This window comes from Peromyscus maniculatus, chromosome 1 (assembly GCF_049852395.1).
Source record: "Peromyscus maniculatus bairdii isolate BWxNUB_F1_BW_parent chromosome 1, HU_Pman_BW_mat_3.1, whole genome shotgun sequence".
NCBI lineage: Eukaryota > Metazoa > Chordata > Mammalia > Rodentia > Cricetidae > Peromyscus > Peromyscus maniculatus.
The window spans coordinates 208,080,193-208,095,139 of NC_134852.1; the positions used below are offsets into that span (position 1 = coordinate 208,080,193).

The 14,947-nt window shown below is 40.6% G+C and overlaps 1 long non-coding RNA gene across 1 annotated transcript; it reads left to right on the forward strand.

Annotated features, from left to right (window-relative positions):
• The first annotated feature begins 846 nt into the window (after positions 1-846).
• On the forward strand, positions 847-4,610 carry LOC143272517 (uncharacterized). Its single transcript, XR_013050158.1, has 3 exons — positions 847-1,023; positions 2,099-2,270; positions 3,036-4,610. It is a non-coding gene; the product is annotated as an uncharacterized LOC143272517 (long non-coding RNA).
• The last annotated feature ends 10,337 nt before the right edge of the window (positions 4,611-14,947 follow it).

Below are 14,947 nucleotides of genomic sequence, written 5' to 3' on the forward strand. Positions count from 1 at the left end.
GCTGTCATATAACAGGAACGAATAAAAAGAAATGGTTTCAGACCCAAATATAAAGAAGTAGTAACTGGATCCTAGAAAGAATCTTCATGAATTTTTTCAGATAATAAACAAATATGTAAGTATCATTTCTAAATCTTCATAACCGGGCCTGGGGCTATTTTTTTCCTTTGTGTGTGTATGTGTGTGTGTGTGTGTGTGTGTGTGTGTGTGTGTGTGTGTGTGTGTGTGTGTGTGTGGTGTCTGTCTCTGTTTGTATAGATACAGCTGTCTTGGGGCATTTAAAAGTTGGAGGTTAACACTGAGATGTCTTCCATTATTCCTAGCCTTATTGTTTGACAGGGATCCTTCACTGAGTCTGAAGCTTGCTGTTTCTGCCCAATGAACCCTTAGAATCTACCTTCTTCTGCCCTGCTGAACTGGAGTTCCAGATGCCCATAGCAATGCCTGACTTTTACAAGTGTGCGCAGATCTGAACTCAGGTCCTCATTCTCATGCAACAAGCACTTGACATGCTGAGCCATTGCTTCAGCCCTTGCTCCATGTTTGAATTTGGTCATGTCACCATGTTATTCAAAAGAGTGAATCAACACACTTTGAGGACCATAAATTTGTATATATCTCAATGGTATTTTGTTTTAACTTGATTTACAACCTGAAGTACAGATTTTACAAATGACTAAGCTCCTGGAATCCAGAGAGTAATAAATTGAGGATATTTATTCATTTATCTTTGTGTTGCCAAGAACGGAAATCCTGACAAATGGCCATTGTTAAATAAGTGTTTGATGTACCCTTGATTTTTGTCTTCACAAGAATAAGTGGGGTGTCCCCTGGGTTTGCATTCATAACACCCCTGAATGGTTCTGATCCTTCCAGCCTGCAAGCAGTATGAAATGCACTATCTCATTAGGAAGTATTTCCTGAGCCCTACTGTGTGTCTGCCTCTGGGGAACAAGAATAACAAGAGAAGCTACTGTTCCTGAGGGACTGAAATGCTAGCCCAAGAAGACAGACAAAATCTCAGTAAGCAGCAGCTAAGAATGAACTGGGCGTTTAGAACGGATGGGAGTCAAGAGGTGGGAGGAGAGAGCTGGGAGGAGTGACTTCTTCAAATGAACTTGAACCATAAAAAGAGAGAAAAAGAGAGAAAGGAAATCCCTTAAGCACTTAAACAACAGTAGGTAACTCCCTTAATTAGTCCTCTGATAGCTTTCTTCTATCTTTATTATCACTTTCAAATCCTTCCTCTTGGCCCAGGGTCCTTTAAGACTGAGCTGCCTGCCTTTCTTCCTTCATTCCCAACCACTGTTCCATATTCCAGACATTCTGCTCATATCAAAGTCCCCCACATACATCAGGCTTTTTTGACTTTACAGCCTTGACATTTGCTCTTTTTGCTGCCCAAAACATACCCTGAGTCTACCCTTCACATGGCTTACTTAGATATGCCTTCCAATGTCACCCCCTCACAAGCCATCACCTGACCACCTATTTCTCCTCCTACTCTAGAGCACAGAACACCTTGTGCTGTAGGTCACTTTCTACAATTGCTCCATGCATTTTTTCCTTCTTCCTGTCTTCTGTACTATTGACGACTAAGGGTCAAGGACCTAGAGAACTTTGCTCTCTGTTCAGCCTCCATCACTCAAGGGAGTGCCTAGCAGACAATAACTTCTCTGTACATATATTGAATGAATTAATGGCAAAAGATAAGCTACCAGAGCCAGAGGCACCTGAGCTGCATGTGGATAAGACAGAGAAGGGTCAGGGAAAATGTGAAGCTAAGACAAAGTAGAATAGGCATTTGAACATGACACCACAACATCAGAACTTGATCATATACAGGATGGAATCACTCAAAAATATTTAGATGAAGCCGGGCGTTGGTGGCGCACGCCTTTAATCCCAGCACTCGGGAGGCAGAGCCAGGCGGATCTCTGTGAGTTCGAGGCCAGCCTGGGCTACCAAGTGAGCTCCAGGAAAGGCGCAAAAAGCTACACAGAGAAACCCTGTCTCGAAAAACCAAAAAAAAAAAAAAAAAAAAAAAAAAAAAAAAAAAATATTTAGATGAAACTATGTTAATAAAATTGTGTTTCAGGGGAAACAATTTGACGGTTACATCAAGAGTATCTTAAGTGGGATGAGTAGCAAATAGTACTCAAAAAATTCAACTGGCTGTCAGATGTCCAGAAAACAAACAAACAAAAATAGATAATGCCAGAGACCTTCAAAATATTGAAAAACTGACCAGTCTGAGAAACACAGAGCAGGTAAGCCAATTTGCCTACTGATTATACAGAAAGGGGTTGAGATGACTTCTATTCTCAGATACATAGAAGATACCAGTTAAGTATTGCATGCGCATGTTTGTGAGTGGATGTACATGTCTGTGTATATGAATATTGGATACATGTATACCCCAGTGCATATAGGGAGCTCAAGCACCAATTTTGTGCATCAGTACTTGCATTCTACCTTGTTTTGAGACAGGACTTCTTGTCTGCCACAGCTTTCCTGTGAGCTGGGGATTCTCTCATCTTCACACCACTGTGGAAGCACTGTGATTATACACACATGCTGCTGGATTTACATAGGTTCTAGGCATCCAAATGTTGGTCTTCACGTGTGCATGGCTCCCATTTACCCACCGAGCCATCTCATTAGTTTGAGTGGCAACTGACCAAAGTAGATGCATAAGAACTTGAACAAGTTGGTTATGCGTTAAACAGTGAATACATCTTTGCACACACTGTAGCTGATTTCCCCCATAATACATCTGAGTGCATAGGAATGTCATATGAAGCCTGGGGAAAGAGTCAGGGGTGACAGGATGAATAAATGGCCACTGCTAGAGGTCACTTCTGAAGGGATAAGAAAGAAACAGATCACTGATTTGGGGGACATACCAGAGTTAGAAACTATTAAAAAGAAGGAAAAGGATGGATGTTTGAGAGGCCAGGAAAGGAGAGGAAGTGGGGGGTCTGTGGCCTCGGGAGGAAACAGTTTGAACTGGAAGTTACACCTCTACCCCACAGACGTGAACATGAGCACACAGAGAGGCTGCACACAAGCAAACAACAGAAGATGGCCAAAGTCAGGTCTCATCACTGTGAGTTCCAGGCTCACTGGCGGAGCATTGCACCTAAGAACAGGAAGAGTTGTGTTAAGTGCTGTTCTCTGAAAGGGTCTCAAATGGCTCGAAGTGAAGAGACACGTTTACTTTACTAACTTTCCAGACTGCTTGAACATTTCCATCACCAGCAGTACTCTTCAGGGTAAAGAGTTTTCAGAAGGCCTTTAAAACTGCGCATTTTCAGAGAAGATTTTAACACATGAACACATTAGCAGCTCTTAACGTGATTTCCTCTCAGGACCGGTCTGTTCACAGCTCCCTTTCATCAGATTTCCCAAGAAGAAATGACAAGTTCCAAAGGATGCTGGAACATCAGAGAGTGGAGGAAATGCTGAGACTCTCAGCTGCAACTTAAATGCACTCCAACGAGAATGATTTAGGTAATGGAGGAACCCAGGAATGAGAAAAGCTAGGCAGTCAGGATAGTAGCTATTGAGCTTGAATTGTTATGTTAGGCATTAGCTATGGGGGGCTGGAAGAAAAGAAAAAAATTCTCTTAAGTGAGGCACCAAACACTGAAAATCAGGGTATGTATCCATTACTTTTCTTTCTTTTTTTCTGTGATAAAAATACTATGACCAAAGGCAACTTACAGGTGGAGGAGTTTAATTGGGCATCTGGCTCCAGAGGGAGAGTCCATAATGGCAGAAGAGGCATAGCAGCAGGAGGCTGGAACAGAAAGCTGAGAGATCGCATCTTCAACCACACAGAAAGCAGATATAGAGAACTGGAAGTGGGGTGATGCTAGAACCTCTCAGAGCCAGCCCCTAATCATGCATGTCTCCAGCAAGGCTGTACTTCCTATATGTTCCACAACCCCATCACCAACTGGGAACCAAGTATTCAAATCCACGAACCTATGTGGGACATAGTTCATCCAAACCACCACAGAGGACAGGTACTTAACCTTCAAGGCCAGAGAGGATGCCCAGGGCAGGACTGGAGAAGTGAGATCACAGAACCAAGAAGATGGTCTGAGGGAGTGAAAGAGATGGGAGAATAAAATAGAATCCAAGAAGAGTGGTACTAGAAACACAAACATTACCACAAATGACCACAAGCAGTGTTTGTAAGACAATGGATCCATGGAGTCATGAAGAATGTACCCAGAAGCATGATCACCTCACTGTGTAACCTTGGAAACAATACTTCCCTGGTCTAAAATTGGTCATTTACAAACAGTAGCTTGGAAGGTTGGGGAGATGGATTAGTGTGTAAAGTGAAACCTGAGTTTGGATCTCTAGCATCTACATAAAAGCCAGACATGGAAGCCTGTAACTTAGCACTGAGAGGTAAAGACAGTAGATCCCAGGATTTCACTGTTCAGCCAATGTAGCCTCAATGCCAAAAATCTAGTGAGATACCCTGTCTGAAAACATTAGGTGGAGAATAGAGATAACTTAAGCCTCTGATCTTCACATGTACACACATAGAGAAATCACTTGCAAATACTTCAGTATACAACACACACACACACACACACTGATAATTTGATTGAATCATTTCTAGGATTTCCTCCACAACTGCAATCAAATGAATTGGCTTCTAAGCTGCTGAAGCCAAAACTACCTTATACTTTTACCACAACCCCCAAGATTTTTTTAAAAAATCCATTTCTTATCTACATTAAGGCAACTGTCAGTTGCTTAAGGAGAGAAATCGCTCATTGATTTATTTCTTACCTTCTAAACAACTATTCCTTTTAGGAAGATAAAAGTGAAACAAGCCAAGAGGTGGGAACAAGAGGGCATTTTAAATCTCTAAATTGAAATAGAAGAGGAAGAAAGGCTTAAAGGCAGCATAATAACAGCTTTTCTGTTTTCCCACTAAGAGCATTGCATCTAAAAGCTTCGCCCAGGATGCTAACAAGGCAAAGCTTGAGAAATGCAGCAAATGGAACCGTTTTTCCTTCCAATGGCATTAAGCCTCTCAGCAGTTCAGGGAAGATTAAAAGTGAATACTGGAGACTTGGCACCCCCACTCTATGCTTAAGTCCAGCTGCCCAGATGTGCCAAGGCATGGGCCGCAGCCTGCCTCACCAACACTCCTGCAGCACCTCCCTGGACCTTGTATTGGCACATTGTCCCACCACGTCACCCTTGCTACAAAGGGCCCCAGTCAGACACCAATTGGATGGGTTTTTCTTATAGCTGAGGCTCCTTAACACCAGGGACTTCTTCTCCAACACAGTCAATCCCTAAGTCACAAATTTACGATATAACATCTTCCTATTAAGGAATAATGTAAGACCTGGGCTGCTAACAAAGCTCAGGCTACAGCAATTAACCAAGCACACAAGGAGCCCTAGGCTAGATCCCTGACATCATGAAGAAACTTTCTAATAATAAGAAAGAAAGAATGTTGGGTAGTATTTCCTTTCTGTGTGATTTTTTTTCATCCATTCATTTATTTTGTTGATTTCAGTGATCTTATTTAGAAACAGTGTATTCAGTGCTTGTCAATGAGATGCTTAACTACTTGTCCATCTTCTACTACAAGACCACCCCCTCTGGGTGACTCCTAACTGGATGGATTCAGCTCTTAGATCTGAAGGTTGAGGTGGAATGGCACGGTTCTAGATTCTGATGAGAGCCTTCATGCTGTATAATAACATGGAAGAAAGGCAAACAGTCATGCACAAGACAGATGAGCTCATCTTCTTCTCAAAGGCCCATCTTTACTGGGACCAACCCACTCCAGTGATAACCACATTAACACGTTCATGATCTAATCATTTTTGAAAGTACACATCTTAATATTGCTACAGTGGAGACTGATAGAGATTTTAGAAGAGATATTCAAACACAGCAACTAAAAGGTAATTGTAGCTGGAGTTTTCTCCAGTCCCGCTCAAACCCACAGCCCTCAGACCCAAATAAACACACAGAGACTTAAATTACTTATAAACTGTATGACTGTGGCAGGCTTCTTGTTATCTAGTTCTTACATCTTAAATTAACCCATTTCTATAAATCTATACCTTGCCACGTGGCTCATGGCTTACCGGTATCTTACATCATGCTTCTCCTCGTGGCAACTGGCAGCAGCTCTCTGCCTCAGCCTTCCACTTCCCAGAATTCTCTTTGTCCCACCTATACTTCCTGCCTGGCTACTGGCCAATTAGCACTTTATTTATTAACCAATCAGAACAACACATTCACAGCATACAGAGTGATATCCACAGCAGGCAATATTTTCATGCTGTTAAAATACTGAAAATGTGAACAATGAACAAGAATTCTTGTAAACAACAGCTTGAATTCCTCAGGGACCCTCTCTCTCTCTGAATGGATACAGACGCATCAGCATCAGATGGCCTGGCCACTTGATGGAGACTCTGGATTAACACGTTGCCTGATTCCCTCTGGCTTCTCTTTACACCCCTGCTTAGAAACATGTTGCAGTTTCTAAAGGAAGCAGCGGGTCATATAAGATATGCAACATCAAAATCATCTTTGAAGTTCCATTTCTGAAAGAGTGCTTGTAATTTTCAGCTCTAGAATACTTAGTAATTAGAGATGCAACTCATCAGGAGGAAAATGACAAAGTTGACATTTCTACTGAAAAGTCACTGGAGCCAGGGAATCTGTCTCCAAATGTATTAATTACAGGAGGTTGCTTTTGGATGATGGTTGGTGCTAAACTATAATTCTAAAAATAATGTTTTCTTTCTGTCAGTCCTATAGACTCCACACAAATCCCCAGAAGTCTCAGGGGTTTTGTGAAGACTTGTCTGACCATGGGCTTTGTTTTCATCAAATATAATAGAAAGTAAATTCATTAAAATGTTCCAATGTTCACAAGCTAATGGAATTTACTACTCTGTGGGGATAGACTGACAGATCAAATTGGCCTTGACAAGCCGGATTGACTAGTAAAATATAAAGCATGGTGTGCAAGGGACAAGTTCAGAACAAAGTCACTGGTGCACTAGATTAAGAAGCTCAATTCATCTGTAAGAATTCTTGTCTTCTTCATAACCAATGAGAGACAGAGCTTGAACACAGAGGGGTCCCAGGCCTGCTCTGCTCCTCTCTGATACCACTTGGTCAGGGCTGAAAGTTTCATTCACACAGACTTTGAAAGCCTATCCCACTAGCCTATCCCGCTACTCTCCCCCCATTTCCTCCCCCACTCATCCCCCCATTCCCTCCCCTACTCATCCCCCATTCCCTCCCCATGCTCATCCTCCCCTTCTCATCCCCCATTCCCTCCCCCGAGTCTCCTCCCAGGTCACCTGGAGCTGTTCCCTTCTTGAATGTTCATCCTTCTCCTTTTGACGCAGTTGCCTCAGTTTCTAATCAAGGTTCAAGTCATGAGTCACACTGATATTATGAAGACTGACCTTGGCCAGTGTTGTTTGACTTCTATCACTAATATAATGTCTATACATAGACTCTCAAAGTTTAAAAACAATAAAATTGTATGAAATTCTCAAATAATGAAAGAAGTTAAAAAATAACTCTTACTAAAGTGATCACCTATAATGTGCAACGCATTATTCTGCTTAGTACTTCTATCCACCTTGGCAGGTGGGCAACAAGGAGCTACTTCCCCTGCAATATATACGAGCCTGGGTTGGACTCTCGAATTGCCACCAGCAGTTATATACACTCTCCTTTGGCTTCAGTTTCCCCACACAGGATAAAGCTTGAGTCATCAGAGTCCCTTCCAGCACAATGCTGTCTAAGACTTACCGTACACTGCTCGTTCTTCTGCCCGGGCCCACCCCACACTCTTCATTCATAGGAACAATTTCTCAACCTGTGAGATTATGCTGTTACTTCCTCCTAACTTAATCACAAACTCACTGACTTTTATCTTAGAAGACATAAAGAGATGCAACCAACTTCTATTCAGCCTCAGAAACAGAGAATGGCTAGCCCAAACTCAAATCATCAGGATTCATGGCCCACATAATTCAGAGAACAATGTAAGAAGAGCGAGTTAGAAGAAAATATGAAAAGAAAAGCAAAAATAGGAGAATAGATGGAATTTGAAATGTTCCCTTGGATTGCTATTTTTCACTTTAAGTATTTAACAAAACTGTTATATTCAAGATACACAATGATGACTTAATAAACATATTGTTTGCTGATTACCATAGTCAAATTAATTTTCACACCAATCACAATCATAATTATCATCTTTGCAGTTAGAATGCTTAAGGTTTTCTTACCAAGTTTAAAGTAAATAATACAATGTTTTAAACTATAGCCATCATGCTGTACTTGAGACTCAAAAAGGTCATTCATTGTGTAACTGTAAGTTTGGACTCTGTAAGAGGCATCACTTACTTGCCATAATCCCTGCACAACAAGCCCCATATTCTCTGCTTCAGGGATTTGATTTTTTAATTCATACAGGAGTGAGGTCATACAGTTGAAGTTCCTGCCTTATTTCATTTAACCTATTGTCCTCCTAGTTCATGTCTTTGTTATAACAGCAGGAAACCATGCTTTATGTGACTAAATAATACTCTGTATGTGGTGTATGTGTGTGTGTGTTTTTTTTATTCACTATGAATAATTTGTTTCAATATCTTGTCTATTTTCAATGGTGCTCATTGACAATAGAAGTGCAGAGGTCTCTTGGAAACACTGATGACACTTTGTTAAGATATATTCTTAGGAGTACAATGGCTGGATCACATGGTACTGTCTTCATCTGGGGCAGAAACTGCCACAGAGCTTTTTAATAACAGCTTTACCAACTAACATTTCCACTGGAAATACAAGAAATCCCTTTCTGCGTGTATTTGCCAATCCTTGTTGTCTTTTGCCTTTTGATCACAGCCATCCTACAGACGTGGTCGACATCTCATTATGGCTTTGATTTGTATATCCCTGGTGGTTAGTGATATCAGGTACTTCCTCTTAGATCTGTGGGCTTACTGTAGGCCTTTGGGAAAAATATCCATTCTGGTCTTTTGTCAATTTTTAAATCAAATTATTTGGGATTTTATTTATTTTGCATATATTCAGTTGTGCTTTCTCATGTATTTCAGGTGCTAAGTCTTTATCAGACATACGGTTTGCAAATGTTTTCTCTGCCTTCGCCAGCGGCCTTCTCATTGCATTGGCCAGCTCCTCGTGGTGCAGTGGCCTTTGAGGTTGTGCAGTGGCCTTTGAGGCTGCTGCAGTCCCATTTGCTAATCTTTACTTTTGTTGTCTTCTAGTTTTGCTGCCATACAAAAAACTCATCTCCAAAATCAATTTTAAGCAGCTCTTCCCTAATACTTTCCTCAAGGACTCTTATAGTTTCAGATCTTAGACTTAAATCTTTAAGTCTTCTTCTCTGTCATTCCAAAGGGCATGAGAGCTGGTACTCACAACTGCCTGTAACTTTAGATGCAGGATATCCTATATTGTCTTCTGAACTCTGTGGGCATCTGCACACATATGGCATCTGTAGCAGGAATCTTAGAAGGTCATGTTAATAAAATCAAACCTGGAGCCAGGTATTGGGGCGAATGCTGGAAGATCAGAGAAGCAGAACAAGCCACAGCTTACTCACCTCGCCAGTTCCTCAGCTGATCCTGTTTCCTCAGACTGGAAGCCTCTGAGTCCTCATATCCAAATGGATCTCAGCTGAACTGTTGCTAGAGGCCTAAAAGTTTAACCAGTCAAATGCTTAACCAGCCAAATGCTTCTAGTTCCTGGTCTTTGCGCCTTATATATCTTTCTGTTTTCTGACATCACTCCCTGGCATTAAAGGTGTGTATTACCATGCCTGGCTCTTTCCAATGTGGCCTTGAACTCACAGAAATCCAAAGGGATTTCTCCCTCTGGAATGCTAGGATTAAAGGTGTGAATGACACCATTTTCTAGCCTCTGTATCTAGTGGCTGTTCTGTTCTTTGACCCCAGATAAGTTTATTAGGGTGCACAATATTTTGGGGAACACAATACCACCACATTTCCACTTATTTTGTCTAAAATTTAAAAAAGCTTATAACTAATACAAGAAAAACTATCCAATAAGTATATACAATATATACAGTCAAAAATTACATCTACTCACACATGAACATAAATAAAAATAATCTTTAAATCTTTAATAAATTTAGAGTTTATCTCTGTCTATCCCCTTAAGTAAATGCTACAGACTGAGAAATCTATATAAAGATATATTATCATAGTCCTTAAAGCTATAAAGATGAAGAGTGGGCAACTACATTGGATGAAGTTTTTCTTTCTGGGGGGGACTCTATAGAGTACTATGATGACATACAGAGTACTACAATGACATATAGAGCACAACAATGACACATAGAGCACTACAATGTCATATAGAGTATACAATGACATATACAGAGTATTACAATGGAATAGAATATATAATGACATAGAGTATACAATGATATATAGAGAGTATACAATGACATACAGAGTATACAATGACATGTAGAGTATACAATGACATGTAGAGTATAAATGACATATAGAGTATACAATAACATGTAGAGTATACAATGACATATAGAGAATACAATGACATATAGAGTATACAATGACATGTAGAGTATACAATGATATACAGAGTATACAATGATATAGAGAGAGTATTACAATGACATATAGAGAATACAATGACATATAGAGTATACAATGACATGTAGAGTATACAATGATATACAGAGTATACAATGATATATAGAGAGTATTACAATGACATATAGAGTATACAATGACATACAGAGTATACAATGACATAGAGTATACAATGACATATAGATTATACCATGACATAGAATATACAATGACATACAGAATATACAATGGCATATAGAGTATACAATGACATAGAATATACAATGACATATAGAGTATACCATGACATATAAAGTATACAATGACATGTAGAGTATACAATGACATATAGAGTATACAATGACATATAGAGTATACAATGACAAAGAGTATACAATGACATATAGAGAACTACAATGACATATAGAGTATACAATGACAAAGAGAATCACCTGGTCAAGAAGAATAAGCTTGTTAACTTGGACCTTTCTCCTCTGTTGTTGCTACTAGTTCACTTATGAACCTCACCCTTATGGCCTTCCCAACCCCCAAATACCTTCCAAAGACCACATCCCCAGAATCTCTCAGCTGTATTGTTTCTATACTTTAAATGTAGTCTTGCAGCATGTTTCAGTCAATGATGGACACATACAGTCTGGGTACCAGGGACTGAAAAGAGCTAAAAACCTTCATCTCTCCTAGTAACATCACAGCTGCAGTAATACCATAGCATTACACATTCTTTATGTGTTAATGATGTTGCTGGTGTCAACAAAAGTACTTCACTATCAGTCATGTAAATGCATGACACACTTATATACAGTACATAATACTTGAGAATGAAAGGAAATGACTATGTTATTAATGCATGTACTTATTATACTACTATTATTTTATAGTTGTGTTTCTTTAGTCTACATACTAAAGTAATATGCTGCAAAATGATGTATCAATGTTGGCTAGTAATACCTTCACATGTTTCAGGCTTACCCTTTCACTTGACTGCATCAAGAAGGAACCTTGAGTGACTGACCTCTGTCATTTACCTTTGTGTACACCATTCACTCTCTGATGTTCACACAATGATGAAATTGCCTTATGCTCTACTTCTCATAACATATCCTTATCCCTGTGTGGCACTCAACTGTACTTCACAATAGAGAATAGATTTAAACAGGAGTTTTAGTGGAGATAATGGAACCAAGCAGTCCCCTTTGGCAGTTTTGGATTGGCCTCTGTAGTTGTCTTGAAGGTCTGTGGAGTCCAAAGCGAAAGAGGAAAACAGGTGATTCAGTGGAGAAGTTTCTTTCTGATCTCTGAGGCACTTTCTTCTTTTCAGTGCTGCTTTTGGCTGCATTTCATGTGTTCAAGGCTTTCAGTCCGTGCAGTAGTATTGATTGGTGGGGTTGGAGTTCCTCAGTCTTTGGCTAAGTCTCATACTAAGGAGATGGAAAACAAACCACAAACTTGAAGGGTTTTACTGCTTCCTATAAGGCATGAGCAACACAATGCTAGTCCATCTTTGCATCCATGCCAGGAAAGCCATAGAAAAATGTTGGCCCATTGTAATGTTTCAGATTTTGATTTTCCTGTAATATTCTGCTCACTGCATAAGGATTAAATGCTAATTGCCAAAAACATGTTTCTCACTCAGTCACTTTATAAAAACAGAATCCCCCTTGTGCTGTAAAAGAAGTCTTTGATCCATCATTAAATAAACACTTGGTTCTCCAAAAAAGAGACACCTTACTGAGCAGGGCAAGGACTATTTCCAAACAGATCCACACTGAATCATCACAAATAAGGTCTACCTTCTTATCCAAAGGCAGCCAGCAGCAGGGATGTTAATGAGATGAAAATTTGGCAAGGAGACAATTTTGTAAGAGTGTGAGAGACTATGTGCTATTCTGGAAGTCAACCTCTAAATGCCTTTGTATTTAAGTAATTGTCAGGGACAAGGATAGAATCTCTAGTTAGAAAGGTACAGACCCCTATAAGACAAGGAACTAGATTATTTTACAGTCAGGTTGCCTAGCAACAGGACATTGAGTCAGAGCCCTTGACCCTTTCACCCTGTAAACATCCTATACAAACATCCTCTTAGCTTGCCCCACCTTATGCAGATGACAGCTTCTTGCTCCTCCCACCCTGCAGGAACTATATAAACCCTCCTGGAGAAAAATAAAGTTGCACCTTGATCAGAATCTTGACTTGGTGTATTTCCTTGTATCTCCTGTCTCTATCATTCTGTCCTTAGGGTGGTCGAGTACCCGTTATAGCCCTGCAGGCCCAGGCAGTAATGTCTTCCAGTTTCTAAACTGTGTATCTTCTACCTGTCCCAAGACTCCTGTGAGTTAGGTAAAAGAAGTGTCTGATCCGTGTTCTCTGGATGAGGAATCTGACATTCAGGAGTCCCTAGCCATTACTCAGCTTTACCCATACAGTAGAAGAGCCTAGAACAGGGGTTCATTGATAAATTCAGAATCTGCTTCCAACAAACTACTTGGCTGACCAGGCAAGTGACTTTCTTTTGGAATGGGGCTGAGGGTGATGGAAGCTCAAACAGAAAAGGATGCAAAACTGATTCCACCATCACTCCTGGGCGTGCTCTGGAGTCAGTCTCTGTCTGTCCTCCCCTTTAACCCTTTCCTCATCAGGACACTGTCTTTAGTGTTCCTCATGGCTAGTCTGCTCAGCCTGGGTAGGAGGAAAGCACCACATTCCTTTAGTAAATTTATCTAGAAGGCATGGTTATGCTCAGCTAGCCTCACCTCTGACTTGCCCCAGCACTACAAGAAAGACTTTAGGTAAGTGAATTACATGCACAGGATAATAAGAAGAGTTTACTTTGGTAAAAGGAAACTTCATCTACTTAATTTTGAAAAGACAGTCACTTAAAATAGGAAACCTTATTATATCCTTTATTATTCTACATGACTTAGAAAGTCTAACCCATCCCCAAATACCACCACCACCACCACCACCACCACCACCACCACCACCACTACCTCCTCCACCACCAGCAGCAGCAAGCAGCAGCAGCCCCCTGCCCAAGACCCAGTAGGATGAAAGCAAAGGGAAAGAGATTGTTTATTACTCTTGACCACATGCCCCTGTGATCTAGTATAGGCTTCAGAACTTGATGTTGATCATAGTCATAAAAACTTGCCTAATATACAAAGGAAAGTTTCCCATTGACATAGTAGAAAAGAACTTCAACCAGAAAGAGCTATGATTTTTATCAGCATGGACCAGTTTCGAATTCCTAGTCTGCAAGTGTTCTCTTTCTACTCCCTTGCCATGTCTGCCCCATGGTCTAGTCTTGTCTTCCCACCAGTACAAGGGATTCCCATCAGTTCTCCTGAGGAGTTGCCCTTCTATAGAATGAAACACTCTAGTTAATTAAGGGATCTGCTTCCTGCCTGTGAACAGCTCTTCTCTTTTACATTATATACCCAGAAATGCTGATGGTAAGCTATAGAGCGAAACCTAAGGTACCTTAGAACCCCCATTTTGTTTTCTATTCATATTAACCTTAAAACCCAGGACACAATAAATTTCAACCTAATGCTCCTTTCAAACACATAGCTGTCATACAAATCACTGTGATGTCTTACTAGTATGCCAAGAGGAAGGCAATTTGTTGCTCCATGGCAACTTTCCATTGTTCTTAGTAAAACAATAAATTATATATAATGCAGCCAATGAGGAGGCAGGCTACCCTACAATCTCCTATGGTAGGATTATAGGAGAGAGAGAGACAGAGAGAGTATTCAAAACCTGTTTATAGCAAGTGTGATTCTGAATCAATGGGAATTGACTACCAGACTGACTTTAGCATCCATTTGTATCCACCATTGTGGTTGCAGAAGCATGGTCACCTTTCCTGAATCCCCCTATAGGTTGCTACATTCTGCTTCCTTCTAGGCTCAGAATGGAAATATTGGATGACAGTGACCCACAATGGCCACTTCTCTTAAAAATACTCTTTGTCCACTGGAGCCACTTTTCCCAAAAGTGCCTTGAGGATTGCTCTGGGTATAGTAGTCCCCCAGGGAGGGGCAAGGCAGCAGCCTGAACAATATGGCAGGCTGGCCACTATTCCTTTCTCTAGGACAACACTGGGGTCTCCCCAAGTTATATAACTCCTTCTACCCACAGACCATCAGGCTGGGGCTAGATGCATATCCTCATTCAAGCCCTTCTGTAGCTTTTTTGGCTTCTCCTACTCCCTTCAAAACCTTGCCTTCATCTGAATCATGTCTCTAGTTCTGTTTCTAGGG